This window comes from Anomaloglossus baeobatrachus, chromosome 8, assembly GCF_048569485.1.
Source record: "Anomaloglossus baeobatrachus isolate aAnoBae1 chromosome 8, aAnoBae1.hap1, whole genome shotgun sequence".
Taxonomy (NCBI): domain Eukaryota; kingdom Metazoa; phylum Chordata; class Amphibia; order Anura; family Aromobatidae; genus Anomaloglossus; species Anomaloglossus baeobatrachus.
This window is the reverse complement of record NC_134360.1, coordinates 43,293,085-43,312,929: the sequence shown is the minus strand read 5'-3', so window position 1 is coordinate 43,312,929 and position 19,845 is coordinate 43,293,085. Positions and strand designations below refer to the sequence as shown.

The following is a 19,845-nucleotide window of genomic DNA, read 5'->3' as shown; positions in this document are numbered from 1 at the left end:
CACAGTTTTAACGAGCAATGGAGGCCAATCTAGCAATATGGGCAACACCATGAAATACCCACATGGGTGTACATTAAGAATATGGAACAAATAACCTTGGTTGATTTTTGCTGCGGAGGGAAAACTTTCAATGATTATCTTGTGCTTACCACACACCGCAAACGTCCAATCCATCATTATTGAAAAAGCAATCTATCGATTCACTGCGAAGGACAATCAAGACCAAGGTATTGGAGGTCACTGACCTTAAAGGAGCAGTACACCTAAACTCATATTATACTTATATCTTTAGACAAGTGTTGTAAGAGAAGCGGCAAAAATTTTCATACATTCCTGAAGTACAGACATCGAAAAATGGAGACTCCCCCGTCATCTATAAAAGCTCTGTGGGCAATGTGGACTCGCTATGTATTCTGGTTCCTAGAATCATAGAATGGTAGAGTTGGAAAGGACCTCAATGGCCATAGGGTCCAACCCCCTGCGAGTGCAGGCTTTCCTAAATCATCCCAGCTATATGTTTATGCAGTTTCCGCTTGAAGATTTCCATTGATTGAGAGCTCACCACCTCCCGTGGTCGCCTGTTTCACTCTCTGACTGCCCTCACCACCTCCCGTGGTCGCCTGTTTCACTCCCTGACTGCCCTCACTTCACTGTCAAAGTTTTTCCTCATGTCTAATCTGAATCTCCTTCCTTTTAGTTTCATCCCAATGCTTCTTGTACTTCCTTGTGCTAATGAGAATAGGGTGATTCCCTCTGCAGTGTGACTACCTTTCAGATATTTGTAGACCGCCATTAAGTCTCCTCTCAGCCTTCTCTTTTTCAAACTAAACATCCCTAGTTCTTTTAGCCGATCTTCATAGGACATGGCTTGCAGACCTTCAACCATAGTTTTGTAGTAGAGGGTCCAAAACCAAGGATTTTTCCCTTATGACATCCGCGTATCGTAACAAGGCAGGGAAAGTCTTGATAGGAAATTCCCTTTACCTCCACTAAAGAAGACCCATCACTTCCCTTAAACAAGTGTGTAGGATTTATTACACTAATGCAGAATGTACATATGTCGTATTTTTTTTTTAATCTGGTGTAAACGCCGCCGTTCGCCTGAATTGGGCGTTAATTTTCTTTTCTTCCTGCTCCACTCCTTTCCTCCAATATGGCATATTTTTCTGTATGTAAAACTAATTTTTTTAGTCAATGTATATAAATATATAATACTTACTAAACGTTTGGGATATTTGGCTTTTGGGGTAAACTTCAGGATGGTCCTAAAATGCCCTCTAACCTTTCAGGTGACCGCTATATTTTGGATGCACACGTCAAACTGTTCAATGTTTCAGGACTTTTTGCACAACTTGCTGCTCTCTAATAAGAAGCTTAATGGCAAAATTCACAACAGGTGTTTGATCCATGAATTGTCCAATAAATTTGGGGATCAATTAGAATTGATATTAAACAATCCTCCTCATCCTGCTGTTCACATTTTGACATCATGGAGACCAAGACGACACCTAACAATTGATCAGCAGTATCTCGCCAATGTGAGGCTTCAAGCAGGATGTTCTCAGATGGAAGTGGTTACTGAGCTTAGAGTGTCACCAGGAGGTTGTACAGAGATATAGAGAGACTGGAAGAGTCACAGAAAGGCAAAGAAGTGGATGTCCTTTGGCCCCATCCGACACTCATGAGTGGTTTCATTGTGAATAATGCCCTGCGGAGCAGGTTGATGAATGCCACATAACCCCAGGCACATTTATGGGAGGTGAGAGGCAGCCAATTGTACAGTCAGCCAATTCAAAACTGTTTAAATCAGCGTGGTCTGCATGCTAGACGATCTGCAAGGTCCCTGACCACACCATCAGGCACAGGAGTCATCTATGTACTTGACAACACCACCAGGCACAGGAGTCACCTAGGCTGGATGAGGGACTGGTGGCCTCGGTGCTGTTCACTGATGAAAGTCGATTCACGCTGAGTAGAAATGATGGCCGCCAACGATGTTGAAAACATCAAGCATCAGCCACTGTTGTCACCAGATGAGCCTTTGGTGGTGGTGGTGTTAACAGTGTGGGCCAGTGTGTCTAGTCACTACAGAACAGCCCTACACTGTGCGAATGGTACAGTGACAGCCCCTACTACTGGGATAATATCATTAATCCAGTTATTGTGCCTCTGCATGAACAACACCGGCCTAATGTCATCTTCATGGAGGACAATGTTCCAGTTCATCCAGGTGTGAACGACTGGAGAGACTGGAGGACCTCAAATGGAGCGGCTGCACTTTCTCCAGACCTGAATTCCAGAGAAAACCTATGGGATCTGCTAAGCTGCCATGTAGAGGCTGTAACTCTGTACTCCAGAACCTGACTGACCTGAGGGCCAAGCTCCAAGAAGAGTGGGATGTCATGCCTCAGCAGACAATAACTCCACTTGTGACTAGCAGGAGGCGTCATCATCAGCTGTAACTGCTGCTCAATGCCGCATGACAAGTTATTGAGACATTGACATTACGAGGGGGTTATACCCCACCACTGTTGGCTTTTGTTTCAATAAATTGTTTGAGATGAGGAAATCCCCATTGCTGCTTCTACTTAAATGCCTGACTGTCAGAATAAAATATCACTATAGCGTGAACTTTTTACGTTTTCCATACATTTCACCTAAAAACTATATATCCCTAACTTTTTGTGATTAGTGTATATATAAAATTGTAGTCTTGTTGGATAAATGGGTGTGGTGTTCAGCTCTTCTGTGCAGGAGTCTTTTTGAGGGTCATGCCCATTTGGCTAAAACATCCTATACTTTTATATTGAGATTGGGAGATATCTCAGGAACAAAGAAAAGAAAGAATAAAAGAAAAACAACACCGGATTCAGGAGAACAGCGGCATTTAGACCAGGTAAAAATTCTACATCAATAGCGAGTGACAGTTTTTCTTTACCTACAGGCTACGCTACATAGATGACGTTTTCCTTCATTTTCTATGATAATTGTTATCCAATCCCTATAAATTTGGGCAGTATATATGGGCATACACTCAAAGACCCATATACAACTTTGGACTTTTAGTCACCTTGCCATCTGTCTTTATAAGTAAATTTGTGCTGCACAGTGGTTATTTTACAGGTTTAAAGTAATGTCCTCTCCAGTGTAAAAATATGAAGTCCCAATCTTCCAAAACCACCAATAATATGCAGGTCCAGGTCCTATCAACTGCTGGGTTTCCAAGTGTCACGAATATGAACTTAAATCAATGACCTCCACATCTTATGCCAAAAAACTGGGACACTGGTTGGATGAGTTCACTCCGTGGCCTCAGAAAGACATGAAACATGTGGCTTATGTTCCATCCAAAATCTAACGAAGAGATGAGAAGTGCTAACCACCGCATACAAAATGTGCCAGAATACCCGTATGGTTCATCTTAGAGTCATTTGTACCACATCCGGCAGATGCCAGCTGTTGGGAGTCTGTAGAGCATGCTGGCAGGAGAGGGGTTATCTATCATTTACTCTTCTGCAGACTCTTCGGGAGTCTTCTCCTGATCATCAATGCTGTTGACTTGAGTTCCTTTAAGGTTTTGGCATCGCTCCATCAATACTCATCAGTAGAGAGGTCATCTGTATAAATGATCATCTCAGATAAGAAGCTAAGGCTACAAATCTGAACGGTGAGGGCACCATTTAACCCCCGGCATCTAGTGATAAGCTCTCGGCGCTTCCTAATATTCATCCTTCTCTCAGAGGCAGCAATTCAGCAACTCACGACGCGTTTGATGCAGTAATGATGATGATAGCAGCGCAGGTTAAATTGATGAGCTGCGGTCTCCATAGTATTGATTCAGCAAACAAGAAGGATATCCTATGTTCTAGCTAATATCCCAGTAATATAACTGCTGCAACATAATGTGAGCTGCAATATACAGACTAAGAGCCAATCCACAAGTGACCCTCACATTAGTCAGCACCTAAAACAACATGAATGGTTACATATAAGTCCAACTCCTGCTCCAACTAGTATCTAAGTCACAGAAAATAGGTCTCAACATTAATGGTTAAAATATAACTGCTATAATACTGCCCCCTATGTACAAGAATATAATTACTATAATACTGCCCCTATGTACAATAATATAATTACTATAATACTGCCCACTATTTACAATAATATAACTACTATAATACTGCCACTATGTACAACAATATAATTACTATAATACTGCTCCTATGGTCAAGACTATAACTACAATACTGCTCCCTATGTACAAGAATATACCTACTATAATACTGCCCTCTATTTACAAGAATATAACTACTATGCTACTACCCCATGTATAAGAATATAACAACTATAATACTGCTCCTATGTACAATACCCCTACTATAATACTGCTCCTATGTACAATATACCTACTATAATACTGCTCCCAATGTACAAGAATATAACTATAATAGTTCCCCCTATGTACAAGAATATAACTACTATAATACTGCCCCATGTCCAAGAATACACTTAGTATAATACTGCCCCTATGTACAAGAATATAACTACTATAATACTGCCCCCTATGTACAAGAATATAACCACTATAATACTGCTCCTATGTACAAGAATATAACTACTATAATACTGCCCCTATGTACAAGAATATAACTACTATAATACTGCCCCCTATGTACAAGAATATAACTACTATAATACTGCCCCCTATGTACAAGAATATAACTACTATAATACTGCTCCTATGTACAAGAATATAACTACTATAATACTGCCCCCTATGTACAAGAATATAACTACTATAATACTGCCCCCTATGTACAAGAATATAACTACTATAATACTGCCCCCTATGTACAAGAATATAACTACTATAATACTGCTCCTATGTACAAGAATATAACTACTATAATACTGCCCCCTATGTACAAGAATATAACTACTATAATACTGCCCCCTATGTACAAGAGTATAACTACTATAATACTGCCCCCTATGTACAAGAATATAACTACTATAATACTGCCCCTATGTACAAGAATATAACTACTATAATACTGCTCCTATGTACAAGAATATAACGACTATAATACTGCTCCTATGTACAAGAATATAACTACTATAATACTGCTCCTATGTACAAGAATATAACTACTATAATACTGCCCCCTATGTACAAGAATATAACTACTATAATACTGCCCCTATGTACAAGAATATAACTACATAGCTCATAAAACTTCATATATCTTTTTCCAACTTTTATACCCAAGAGGTTAGTTTTTATTATTGCCTATGATGCATTGTCTTTTTGTACAGGAACAGCACAATGATAGCAGAAGGCGAAACGTGTAAAAAAAATATATATAAAAAAGTAGAAACAAAAATTCCTCTTACTCATAAGTCTGTAAACGTGAGTTAGGCAAGCAGTGATCGGGGAGCAGATGGTCTCAGATTATCATGAACGGGATCAGCACATTTCTGCGCGTTTCACACTCATCGGGCCTGGCACGAGAGCAAAGCTACGAGGAGGGCGAAAGGAGCAAAATAGACAGAGATCGCCCCGGATAATCTGGAACCATCTGGTCACTAGTGCGATGGCACAGCTGCACTATTACAATGAGGGTTCATCAGGAGACTTGCCTGTACCCATATAGAAAACACAGCCCATGCACGGGATATAAAGAATTGGTCCAATTTCTAGCTCTCCAGATGTTGCAGAACCACAGGTCCCAGCATGCTTGACTATTAGAAATGTGACAGTGAAGGAGTATAAAATGCTGAGTGCTGAATTACCCTAGGACTGATCTCTCCGCTCATACAGTCTGCGTTCAGGGACCTGACAAGCAAAAACAGAGCTCTTCCCTCCGGGGCTTTAGAATCAGCACAAAAAGCCTGATGCAACTCACAGAGCCTTATTACATGGTCAACCCATCCGGGACGAGGTCAGCAGAGAGCGCGGGAGCCCCGGAGACGAGTGTCGCAGGTCTAAGTACAGGGGCACACGCCTCCGCAGGAGCAACTAATAACATGTTTTGATGCAAAGAGGGCTTGAGGCAAAATAACTAAGATCTGCTGCGGGCGGAGGAGGGACCAGGAGCTGGTAGTTATAGAAGGGGGCAAGTAACATCAAATGCGACATGTGCTGGATTACTATTTTTTTTTTATTATTATTATTATTATTTAGTAAATGTATTGTTGTTATTATTTAATATATTATTTTTTGTGAATTATTATTATTATTTTAATTGTCTCTCCAGTAAAGGAGACAAACTCTAGCACAGCGCCACCTATTATTATTATTTTAGTGACTTTTTATTATTTTTTTATTTATTTTTTAGTGAAATAATAATAATAATAATAATAATAATAATTTCACTAAAATAATAAATTCATATATTAATAATAAGATCGACCAAACCAGGCAAGTCGTGTCTGCTCAACCACCAAAACCCCCTCATATAACAAAGCACTGCCCCTCCCCCATAAACTTCCTTCCCACCATCACCGAAGGAGAGCTTGCACGTCTTCTCTCGAAAGCGCACCTCACCACATGCGCACTTGACCCCATCCCATCCCACCTCCTCCCCAACCTCACCACTATCCTTATTCCAGCCTTAACCCATCTTTTCAACCTCTTTTCAACCTCTGGAACCTTCCCTTCTGCCTTTAAACACACAACAGTCACACCCATCCTAAAGACACCCTCTCTCGAACCAACCTCTACTACTATCTACAGCTATCTCCCCATATCATTGCTCCCATTCACTTCAAAACTCCTGGAACAGCATGTCCATCCTAAACTTTCCTCCCACCTCTCCTCTAAAGCTGGGTTTACACACTGAGACTTTCTAGCGATCCAACCTGCGATCTCAACCTAGCCGGGATCGCTACAAAGTCTCTGGTGAGCTAGCTGTCAAACAGGCAGACCTGGCCAACGACCTAACAGCGATCCGGACCTGCAGAACGACTAGCTGGTCGTTGGGGACGTGTCAAAAAAGCAGGTGAACTTCACCCAACTTCATTTAATGCCGCGCGGCTCTGTCTGTGTGCCGTGTAAATAAATAAATAATTAAAAAATCCGGCGTGCGGTCCCCCCCTATTTTAATACCAGCCAGATAAAGCCATACGGCTGCAGGCTGGTATTCTCAGGATGGGGAGCCCCACGTTATGGGGAGCCCCCCAGCCTAACAATATCAGCCAACAGCCGCCCAGAATTGCCGCATTCATTATATGCGACAGTTCTGGGACTGTACCCGGCTCTTCCCGATTTGCCCTGGTGCGTTGGCAAATCGGGGTAATAAGGAGTTATTGGCAGCCCATAGCTGCCAATAAGTCCTAGATTAATCATGTCAGGTGTCTCCAGGAGAAACCTTCCATGATTAATCTGTAAATTACAGTAAATAAACACACACACCCGAAAAATCCTTTATTAGAAATAAAAAACACAAACACATTCCCTCATCACCAATTTAATCAGCCCCAAAAAGCCCTCCTTGTCCGGCGTAATCCACGGACCTCCAGCGTCGCTTCCAGCTGTGCTGGGTGTTAGGGTGGGGGGCTCCCCATAACGTGGAGCTCCCCATCCTGAGAATACCAGCCTTCAGCCGTATGGCTTTATCTGGCTGGTATTAAAATTGGGGGGGACCGCACGCCGTTTTTTTAAATTATTTAATTATTTATTTCACTGCACAGTATAAATCCGCCCACCGGCTGCTGTGATTGGGTGCAATGAGACACCTGTCACTCAGCGTGGGGGCGTGTCTCACTGCAACCAATCACATTTGCCGGTGGGCGGGGAAAGCAGGGAATACGAGATTGTTTAATGAGCGGCCGGCTTTTTCAAAAAAGGAAAAGCCGCCGGAGCAGTGTGAACGCCGTGCAGCGCCGGTGATCGGGGATCGGTGAGTATGAGAGAGGGGGGGAAATCACCAGCAAATGAGGTGAGTAACGCGATCAGCTGCTGTCACTGAGGTTACCCGGTGGCCGCCACTGGATCCAGCGGTGGCCGCGATTAACCTCAGTGACAGCTCAGCTGATCGCGCTACTCACCTCATTGTGGAGCTGACAGGAGCGGCGGTGAGTAGCGCGATCAGCTGAACTGTCACTAAGGTTACCCGCGGCCACCGCTGCATCCACCGCTGGATCCAGGTAACCTCAGTGACAGCTCAGCCGATCACAAGGCTGTCTTCATTAGTTGCGTGGAGGTGACCGGAGTGGTGGTGTCTTCTGCAGCTCCTGTCACCTTCATGCTGGAAGCGACGCTGGAGGACCGTGGATTACGCCGGACATGGAGGGCTTTGTTGTGGGTAATAAATTGGTAATGAGGGAATTTGTTAGTGTTTTTTATTTCTAATGAAGGATTTTTCGGGTGTGTGTGTTTATTTACTGTAATTTACAGATTAATCATGGAAGGAATCTCGGGGATACGCCTGACATGATTAATCTAGGACTTATTGGCAGCTATTGGCTGCCAATAACTCCTTATTACCCCGATTTGCCAACGCACCAGGGCAAATCGGGAAGAGCCGGGTACAGTCCCAGAACTGTCGCATATAATGAATGCGGCAATTCTGGGCGGCTGCTGACTGATATTGTTAGGCTGGGGGGCTCCCCATAACGTGGGGCTCCCCATCCTAAGAATACCAGCCTTCAGCCGTATGGCTTTATCTGGCTGGTATTAAAATAGGGGGGGACCGCACGCCGTTTTTTTTTAATTATTTAATTATTTATTTCACTGCACAGTATAGACATGCCCACCGGCTGCTGTGATTGGGTGCAGTGAGACACCTGTCACTCAGCGTGGGGGCGTATCTCACTGCAACCAATCATAGGCGCCTGTGGGCGGGGAAAGTAGGGAATACGAAATTGTTTAATGAGCGGCCGGCTTTTTCAAAATAGTAAAAGCCGCCGCAGCAGTGTGAATGCCGTGCAGCGCCGGGGATCGGGGGAACGGTGAGTATGAGAGAGGAGGGGAAAATGACCGACAGACTGAGAGAGGGACAAATAGTGACGGACCGACAGAGAGAGCATAGAGACCGAGTGGGAGACACCGACTGACAGAGAATAGTGATTGACAGATATTGTGACACATCACTCGTTTCCAGTGTTTTAAGTCCCCTTTACACACTGAGACTTTGCTGCACAGCGGGAAACAAAGGACCAAAGAATGGTCCTGAACGATTTGTAGCGATCAGCAACCTCACAGCAGGGGCCAGGTCGCTGATGTGTTTCACACACTGCAATGTCGCTGGGGAGGTCACTATTACGTCACAAAACCGGTGACGTTACAGCGATGTCGTTTGAGATGTTGCAGTGTGTAAAGGGGCCTTTACTCTCTCTTTGACAACCTACAGTCCGGCTCCACATCATTCTACTGAAACTACCCTGACTAAAATCACAAATGACTTACTGCCAAAGCTAAGAACCACTTCTCTATATTCCTACTTCTAGACCTGTCCTCAGCCTTTGACACTGTTGACCACTCCCTTCTATTACAGATCCTCTCTTCCCTCGGTGTCAGAGATCTTGCCCTCTCTTGGATCTCTTCATACCTTTCCAAACGCACTTTTAGTGTCTTCCACCACCACACAACCTCTTCATCCCGCCCTCTCTCTGTTGGCGTCCCTCAAGGCTCACTCCTCGGACTCTTACTTTTTTCCACCTATACATTTGGCCTGGGACAACTCAAAGTCCCACGGCTTCCAGTACCACCTATATGCTGATGACACTCAGATCTACCTCGCTGGCCCAGATGTCACATCTCTGCTGTCCAGAATCCCAGAGTGCCTATCGGCTATATCTTCCTTCTTTTCCTCTCGCTTTCTAAAGCACAATGTGGCCAAAACTGAACTAATCATATTTCCTCCATCTCACCTACACTCTCCATCTGATCCATCTATTACAATAAATAACATCACGCTATCCCCAGTATACAAAGTTTGGTGCCTCGGAATGACCCTAGACTCTGCCTTGTCCTTCACACCACACATCCAATCCCTCACCACCTCCTGCCGTCTTGAACTCAAAAACATTTTTGCAGAATCGGTCCTTTCCTCAATTCGCAATCTACAATAATGCTAGTGCATGCCCTCATAATTTCCCGCCTGGATTACTGCAACATCCTCCTCTGTGGCCTCCCTGCTAACATGCTCACCCCTCTCCAGTCCATCCTTAATTCTGCTGCCCGACTGATCCACCTATCTCCTCAATGCTACCTCGCTTCTCCCCTCTGCAAATCCCTCCATTGGCTCCCTATCCTTCACCGTATCCAATTCAAACTACTAACACTGACCTAGAAAGCCATCAATAAACTGTCTCCTCCATAGATCTCTAAACTAATCTCCCGCTACACTCCAAAATGTAATCTCCGGTGCTCCCAAGATCTCCTTCTCTCCTCCTCTCTCATTCGCTCCTCATGCAACTGCCTCCAAGACTTCTCCCGAGCATCCCCTGTCTTCTGGAATTCGCTATCTCACCACGTCATATCTGCTACACTTGCAAGCTTCAAACGGAACCTGAAACTCATCTGTTCAGGAATGCCTATAATCTACAATGACCTCACTGCGTAGGATTTGATTTGCTGTTGGAGGCAGCACTGTAAGATGCGGACCCAGAACCATGAGGGATTTGAATACTGCACTAAGGGAAAAGAGCGTGCAGTACCCTGTGACGACCTGATAGTCCAGGGGCGTCACACAGGCACCTGGTCTAAGTCCCACTACACCAGCCAAGTTAGGAGGGAAGGATTAATCTCACTTAGAAGTCAGATTTCTTCATGACATTTTGCAGAATATCCTGCAGATATGTGGCTGTTAGAATTTTCTTCAAGGTGTACTGTCCCTTTAAGACTCCAATAAGCCGTAGAAACCTCCCGATGCTAAAAGGGTTCACCCGCCCATGTCGACTAATGCAAACCTGTCAACTAATGATATTCATGACACATTGGGCAGCCCCTGACTTGCCCCCACAGGTCCTGGACGGCTTCACTCTCGATCAGGCCCAATTCATTTGTCACTTAGGGTCTAAGCAGGATGCAGGCTTCATTTTGCACGAGCGGGCACATTAATATTCTTCGCGATGGACGGGAACATAAATCCGGCTCATTGCAAACACCAAACAAAGGAAAATGCAATTTTCAGACGCTGCAAAGTGGCACCGGAGGGACCCTCTCTGGAGGGCCGAGGCGTCACTGGGCGATATTAAGTGGGTGACAGAACTATTGGATTTATGCTACTCCTGCTTGATTAACTCATGTTCGGTGATAAACACAGAAGGACGTGACTGGAAGGTAAAGCGTTCATAGTAGGACAATCCTGGTCAATGCCACCCGGAACCATAGAGAGCAAAGCTGAGTGCCATCTAGAGGGTTGTATGTCTACATCTGGCTACATAGACTGCAGTCATGGCTGACTTGAGGCTCTACAGCTGCTGCAGAACTACAGCTCCCAGCATGCCCCAACAACCCCAGCCAAAGCCTGCAGCTATCAGGGCATGCTGGGAGCTGTAGTTTGGAAGAGCCACAAAATAGACAGGATGACATTTCTAAGGTCAGCCACAATATGGCAATACAGTGCAAAAGACGAGAGGGAAGCGTGCCAGGAATCTGCACCTGAGCCTGCGGGGAGGACGGGTAAGAAGATGGAGCCGCTACCTGGGGACCAGACCGAATCTGCTGACACGGCACAAGCTGGAGCCGCCGCAGCACCTGAGACGCAGCATCTGTGGCCCTGGCACGGGGAATGACATGCCGCATGTGATCGCGGCCAGGCGGCTGATTGAGATATGAAAAAGGTATCGAGTGCCAGAGACATGACAGACTCCGGCCGCCGATGCTTAATCAGGCCCATTGTGTTAAAAAGAAAAAAACGGGGCGGAAATTCATAAGCCTCAGTCACCCAGCTTTCTTAAGTGCAGAAAAGCTTGGTGCCGACCAGTCATCCAACTTTCCGAGAAGATAAAGCAATAGTAAAAAAGCAATACCCAGCCTCCAGGGCTTGATGTCAACTCAGGCTTTTATCTCAGCCATAAAGGTCGCCGGCAACGTTCAAGGGTCCCCGGCCCACATCATCGAGAAAGTATGCAAAACAGGAAGCACCTGGAGGGCAGCACGCCCAGCCACATGCAGAGCGGAGAAGTGTCCTCGGAGCTCGCTCCGCCAGGCACGTGCTCCACCAAACGTCCCAGATTAGGAGAACGAGGAACGGGCCGGACAACAGCTTCAAATCTGTGCCAACTCTCCGCATCCGCATCTATAATGGAAAGTTTTGGAACTCTCTCTTGCGCCGAGTGATTTAATTTTTAGCTGTTTTCCAAGTCTCCGCTTGTTGGTGACTGGAGACATTCTTCTTTCCGTCTTTGTCTTAGGCTGTGTGTCCACGGGAGATCGTAGCTACGGACTTTTATGCAGGTATTTCCTTAGGTTCACGGAGCAGCAACTTCCCGGCATCCGTAGCTATCCATTGCTGCGGTATATCAGCGGAATCGTTGTGGTAAACCTGCTGTGAAACAGTGCGGATTTCGTGCGAAATTCCTGCGGAATTCCCGCCCTGTATCTCCATAGTGGAGGGGCGGGAATTCCGCAGAAAATTCCACATGAATAATGGACATGCAGTTACGTGCGGCTGCGGGAAATCCGCAGCATTTATGTGACGCCCCTGGACTATCAGGTCGTCATAGGGTACTGCACAAACTGCCCTCCCGTGCAGTATTCCAAGTCCCTCATGGTTCTGGGTTCTTATCTAAATAGTGTTGCCTCCAACAGCAAATCAAATCCTAGATACACCCTGCACCACACCCACCAGACACACCAGTGCACGGCTTGAGTGGAATAGAGTCACCCACCTGGGGGGTCAGGAAGGGGAGGTGAGGAGTGTCGTCAGTCAGTAAGAGAGTGAAAGGAGGTCGGGAGCGGTGGCTCCTAGAGAAGCGGTCTAGGTTGCAGATGGTGGTCTGGGCCTAGAGGAGTCAAATCCCCGGTTGCAGGGGATTGTGGCAAGGTGCCTGGACCTGTCGAGGAGGACGGCCAGCAGCCTAGCACTGTCACCGGTCTGGGACTTAAGGCACGACGGGGTACACGGACCCTACAACCCAACAATTCACCTGAGAATGGAGCCTTTATGATCTGTTCCTACCCGCTCCAGAAGCGGGGCACTAGCGCAACGAGGGGGATAGGACTTTCCAATCCAAAAAGGTCCAGAAAATCCCAAGCATGAGCTTTGAGAGCAAGCTCCTACACTTAGCCACAGTGGGGAGCGGTGCTCGGCAAGTTTCAGACTACTGGGCCACCACATTGAAGTTAAACTTAGTGCCAGGAGGCAGGTCACAGATCACCAGGCAACACTATAGGGAACAGGACCCGGACGAGCTCCCCTCAGCGGCACCCAGAGAATTGGTTTACCCGGTTGTCAGCGTCTGCTTATGGACTGAGTGAGTACGAGAGCAACCCCTGCATCCCACACCGAGTCTTGGGGCATCCCCCCCCTACCCGTGGAGGGCTACGAGACCTTGCTGCCCCACTTCATCACCACGGGTACCCCCAACGGCAGCAGCGGTACTCCCAATTACCGGACACCACGGGTAGCGTCACAAACTAAATCTATATTGGCCTGTACATACTCCCCCTTCATTTAAGTGGCCACACGACCCCGGGTCCAGAGACCCTCGAGCCACAGCGAACCCGGATCCGAGCAGCTCGGCTGCTTCCATGGGGTGGCACATTTTCCACAGCCGCAAATACTGCAGCATTGATACAGCACTCCCCAAATCCCATAGGATAACATGGGGAAAGTCTGTACTTGCGTAAACCTGCGGATTTATCTAGAAAATGTCCACAGCAAAATCCGCAGTTACTTTCTCCTGTGGGCACATAGCCTTATACTCTCACTGCGGCGGGTTTATTATAACTGGACCCAGCCTAGGTAATCCGGTGACTGACAGAGGCAGGAGGACACTTTTGGCCTCAGTTTTGTGCCCTATTGATATGCTTGGTGTGTAGGCGCTTTCATGACACTCTACACCAAATTGAAGGCTCTAAGTCTTGCCAGCACTGATACATTGTAACAAACTATCACCAGTATTTGGGATTATCTGCAAAACCACTGAAGTAAAAACTCCGCTGTGATATTAGTTCTGCCCAAGTTTTCACTGTCCAGATATAAAGATTGTGACTTTAAATGAAAGCAAGCAGAGATCTTGAACATGGTGAGGATAATAGAAATGTTCAATATCCGATGATAAAAGTGGAGATTCCCTCTAAGGCTACTTTCACACATCCGGATTTTTGCTCTGCGGCACAATACGGCGTTCTGCAGAAAAACCGCAACCGGCTTTTGTAACGCCGGTTGCGGTTTTTTTTTGCATAGACTTACATTAGTGCCGTATTGTGCCGCAGGGGCTTGCGTTCGGTCCGGTTTTTGCCGCATGCGGCAGATTTAGCCGATGCGGCGGCCGGATCGAACGTTCCCTGCAACGTTTTTTGCTCCGGCAAAAAACACCGCATCGCGCCGCATCCGGCCGCTGCGGCGCATTTTTCAATGCATACCTATGGAGGCCGGATGCGGCGCGATGCGGAAAAAAAACGCATCCGCTCGCCGCATGCGGTTTTTTCCACTGCGCATGCTCAGTAGCATGCCGCAACCGGAAAAAAACGAACGGGCCGCATGTAAAAACTTATGCAAAGCATGCGGTGTTTTCGCCGCATCCGTTGCATAGTTTTCACAGCTGGATTGAGCCGCAGTGCTCAAACCGGATGTGTGAAAGTAGCCTAAGAGAAGGTGACACAGAGTGAGAATGTTGTAGATCCCAATTTCACATCAGTTACCAGGAAAAGGTTAACTTTCTGTCCGGAGTGTCTGCGGCTTGTGCTCCTGACTTCCTGAGCGGTCTCCTCCGTACGGACTTGGCAGGATTGTAAAATAAAACGTTTCCGCCATTATGTTTAGGACCCAGGAGTTTGTTTTGCTTCCTAAGTAACAAGAGCGGCCGATGGACGTCATCTGATGGAGGAGTCTGGGTTTGGTGAATGCCAGGAGAACGTTATCCACCTGATGGCATTGTGCCCACTGTACAGTTTGGTGGAGGAGGGGTGTGAGGTAAATCCGGAGATATGACGATAAATCATGATATTCAAGTTATGTCAGGAAGCCCTCTCCTGGTGTCACCCCCCCTTTCCTTCACACAACTTGTTTAGCAACCCATCCCATGGCCATCTCCTGTGATATGGAAATTAGGTGATGTGGGAACAAAGGACACAGGATGACTCCCTGCCGTCACCCTGTAACAAGAGTTGTATCTCATTATAAGGCTCTGGAACTAGCCAGACAGAACGACTCCAGTAAAAAATGGTTCATATCTCGCAAGCCATATTTCCGATAAATACGGCAACCATAAAAATGGTGTTTTCGCATGCGGACGATGCTGGCACACCTTTTTTATGGGAGCGGGAGCTTGGGAAATACCCCAGGCGTGATATCAGCCAATGTGGAACTAGTAGACAAGTCATGAAACCTCTCATTCTGTAGCTAAATTCATAACTGTCACAATGAGAGCATTGGCGTCCGCCTACGACGCTCCCAGGCCAAGTTATGGCCATATTCCATGTTGTGGATTTTGTCCATAACTCCAGCCAGGGGTGGAGCAGTGCTCCCTCTGAGGTCACGAAGGTAGGAGGGGACCTGGATTTGTCCAGGTTGATAACCCTACTTCGGCCATTTTCCAGTGTTCTTTCGCTGGGGGTCACGTGCAGGAAACATCTGTGGGAGTTCCTGGAAACCTGGTCTACAGCGCCCCCCTGTGGCCAGACGCACAAGGTAACTGATTGAATTGCATACCTGTCTGTAAACCATGCTTTATCTGTAACTGTACTCTGACCTATGTATATTCTGTAGATTCCCTATTATATATATTGTAGTTTCTAGTGTGCTTTAGGCTGATTAAATTATATAATTAATCTTGGGCTGTTCTGTTATCTCGATCTTGAATCCCACGTCTGTGTGTTCGGCTAATAGTTACCGTGAAGCGGTTGGTGGCAGCGAGTTTGTGCCAAGGATTATTGTGGGGAGGCCAGTGAGATTCGGGGAGATTTTATATATTCCGCCCGCGGAGGTCGGGGGAATATATACCCTACTCTCACCGGGGACCCTTCAATAATCGGCATAAGTAGTATAGCGGCCTCCTTGCTTATTGTCGGGCAATTCCATAATTGGCCTGACTATAAGAGGGGCGCTAGAGAGCGCGTCACGTGCTCTGTCTGTCGGTCGGGAGGTATAAAGGAGGGGTGACCCCCACTTGTTACCCCCCGATTGTGACGTACTGGTAGCCAGCGCGGGGGATTTCTGAGTGACCCCCCGGTGGTTTGTGACATATTGGTGGCAGCGGTGGGATCGAGATAATAGTGTGTGTGAGTGTGAGACCCATACTCCCAGACACTAAAGACTGCCTGCAGCAGCTGTGGCTGCTGGGGTCTTCAGACTAGCTCAACACTAGAGTGTCAGAGTGCAGATACTGTAAGGTGTGTGGAGGCATCAGGTGTCAGTTCTGTGTCAGTGACCAAAGTCTGCAAGAATGGCTGAGAGCACCAGGAGCAAAGCCAAAGGAATGGCCGATGCTCAGGCCAGAGACGATGAGGAGGTTGTCCACGAGCCCTCCAAGAGCCCGACGCCAGAGAACAGCTCTGCAGAGGACATCGCACAACCTGGCACTGCTGGACAAAATGAGGAGGAGCTCGCCCAAGGGTCCTCAACGAGCCAGATGCCAGCCCTCCGCTCTGCAATGGACAGTGAATCACCAGGCTCCGCAGCGGGCCGCAGATCACCACGTGCCATTCCACCGAGCCTGGGAGGCTCGGATAGCCTTCTTCAAATGGCTATGGCCCTTCTCCAGGCTGGAGACCAGGAGGGCTACAAGGAACTCCTGGCAGAGCGCAGGGCAGAGCGGCAGGCAGCGCGTGAAGAGCGCCAGGCAGAGCGTGAGGCTGCGGAGCGACGGCAACAGGCAGACCGTGACCACCAGCTGCAGCTAGCTCAGCTCCGGCCCTCATCAGCCACACGTGACCTTCAAGACACCAAACTTCCAAAGGTCCGTGTTGAGGACTTCCCAGTGCTGGAGAAGGATGGAGACTTGGACTCTTTCTTGACTGCTTTTGAACGGACTTGCTTGCAGCACCATCTGGACAAGGAGCAGTGGGCCAAATACCTGACCCCCCGTTTAAGGGGTAAGGCCCTGGATATCCTTGGGGACTTGCCTGCTGAGGCAGATCAGGGCTACGACACCATCAAGCGGGCCCTGATCCAACAGTACAACCTCACCCCAGAGTCCTACCGCAAGAAGTTCCGGAGCCTACAGAAGGGACCAAAGGACTCCTGGGCTGACCACAGGCGGGCACTTGCCCGAGCTGCCGACCACTGGACCCACGGCCTGCAGCTTTCCACCGGACCGGAGATCCTGGACTTGTTCATCACGGAGCAACTCTTGTGGAACTGCCCTGAGGATCTCCGCCAGTTCATCCGAGACCAGAAGCCAAAGGGGTCCACGGCTACAGCTGCCCTGGCCGATGACTACACCAACAATCGGGCTCCGGAAGCCAGGAGAGCAGCCACCAGCAGCACCTGGAGAGGGGGTAAGATGAATTCTGCGACTGCCCCACCTGCCCCTAGACTGCAGGGGGTGTCCCCCTCAACTCCCCTCTCCAGGCCCGTGGCAGAACCAAGACGGTGCCACCAGTGCAACCTACCTGGACACTTCAAGGCCATGTGCCCTCAGCGTCCCAAGGCCCCGGCTCCGTCCCCGTCCCAAGGGCCGCCCAAGGTGTATTGTGTGGGTGGGGGTGGTGGTAGGTCCCTGGACAGCTTCCAACCTGTCACCGTCGGCCGGTCTGTGACCATAGGACTGCGAGACAGCGCCTCGGAGGTGACTCTGGTGCGGCCTGAGATGGTGTCCCCCCAAGACTTGATCCCTGGAAAAACCCTCGCTGTCTCCGGGATTGGAGGCATTGACCCGGCGCTGCCTGTTGCTGACATTTATGTGGACTGGGGCGCAGGGCGAGGGGTGAGGGAGGTGGGGGTAACTGATCGGATCCCCGCAAACGTGCTACTTGGGACAGATTTGGGGCAGATAACCTCCCAGTTTGGGCCCCAACCAAGGGCTGAACCTTCAGCCAGTACTGACATGCCTCCGGACAATGTTAATGTGTTATCTATGAATGATGTAAGGGAGGAGGGAGTGAACTCTGATATTTCTGCTTGCATAGACACCATAGACACACACACAGCTGCAGCTGTGACAGGGGAGGGGGTCAGAGAAAGGTGTGACAATGCCTCTACAAGTAACCAGCCAGTGAGCTGGGATCTGTTGCCCTCTGCAGGGATAAGCAGAGAGCAGGGTGCTGCAGGAGGGGAACAGGCAGGTGAGATTGGGGCCGGTCCAGGAGCGGAAGTGCTCCCAGGTAAGATCTCGGTGCATGGTTCCCCCACAACCGGGGTGTCAGGAAGCCAGGTCGGTCTGCCTGAACCGGCGACTTGGTCAGGAACGGAGGAGGAGCAGGCACGACCCACGGTCGCAGCGGCTGTGGCCGCTGTCACCCGCAGTGGGAGTGCTGGAAGCCAAGGGGCCTCCCGGAGGTCCGATAGCTCTTCCCCTTCTGACCAAGTGGCAGCCGAGTCAGGTGGAGGCCAGGACACAGGTCCCGGGGTACTGACCGAAGATGTGACAGTCTCGTCGATTCTGGCCACATCTAGTCAGGGGTTTCAGGCAGCGTTAGAAGCTGACGACAGCCTGAAAGCTCTTAAGGAGCAGGCGGCCCAGCCTCCCTCGGACTCGGACCCGGAGCGAGTGGTCTGGGACCAAGGACGGCTGTACCGGGCCACGGTCCAGCAGGGTTCACCGGAGGCGTGGCCCAGGGACCGACAGTTGGTGGTACCCTATCCGTTCCGGACGGAGTTGTTGCGGATCGCACATGAGATTCCGATGGCCGGACACCTAGGGATCGCTAAGACCAAGGCCAGGTTAAACCAGCATTTCTACTGGCCAAAAATGGGGGCCGATGTGGCTGCCTACTGCCGTTCGTGTGAAACCTGTCAGAGAGTGGGGAAGGCGGGGCCACACCCCAAAGCCCCACTAGTATCTCTGCCAATCATCGATGAGCCTTTCAGGAGGGTGGCTGTGGATCTGGTCGGCCCGCTGGCCATCCCCAGCAGCTCCGGGAAACGCTTCATACTGACGGTAGTGGACTATGCCACCCGGTACCCAGAAGCAGTGGCCTTGTCGTCCATTCGGGCTGACAAGGTGGCCACCGCATTGCTGGAGATTTTCTCCCGAGTGGGTTTTCCCCAGGAAATGCTCACTGACCGGGGGACCCAATTCATGTCCCAGCTGATGGAGGCCCTCTGTAAGCAGGTCCAGGTGCGACATCTGGTGGCCAGCCCGTACCATCCACAGACTAATGGCCTGTGCGAGCGGTTCAATGGCACCTTAAAGCAGATGCTTAAGATGTTGGTCGACTCCCATGGGCGTGACTGGGAGCGGTATCTCCCACACCTGTTATTTGCTTACCGGGAGGTTCCACAGGCCTCAACAGGATTCTCACCGTTTGAGCTCCTGTACGGGCGACGTGTGCGGGGCCCCCTGGCTCTGGTGAAAGAGGCTTGGGAAGGGGATTTGGCCACCCCTGGAGTGTCGGTTATCGAGTATGTCATGCGCTTCCGGGACAAAATGCAGGCCTTGACGCAACTGGTACACGACAATATGGCTCAAGCCCAGGCCGATCAGAAGCGTTGGTACGACCAGAACGCTTGTGAGAGGACCTACCAAGTGGGTCAAAAGGTGTGGGTACTGGTCCCCGTACCACAGGAC

General features: G+C 48.7%; 1 protein-coding gene across 1 annotated transcript in view; it reads right to left on the bottom strand.

Moving 5' to 3' along the window:
* The window catches only part of PLXNA1 (plexin A1), a 376,265-nt gene that overhangs the window by 106,474 nt on the left and 249,946 nt on the right, over positions 1 to 19,845 (bottom strand).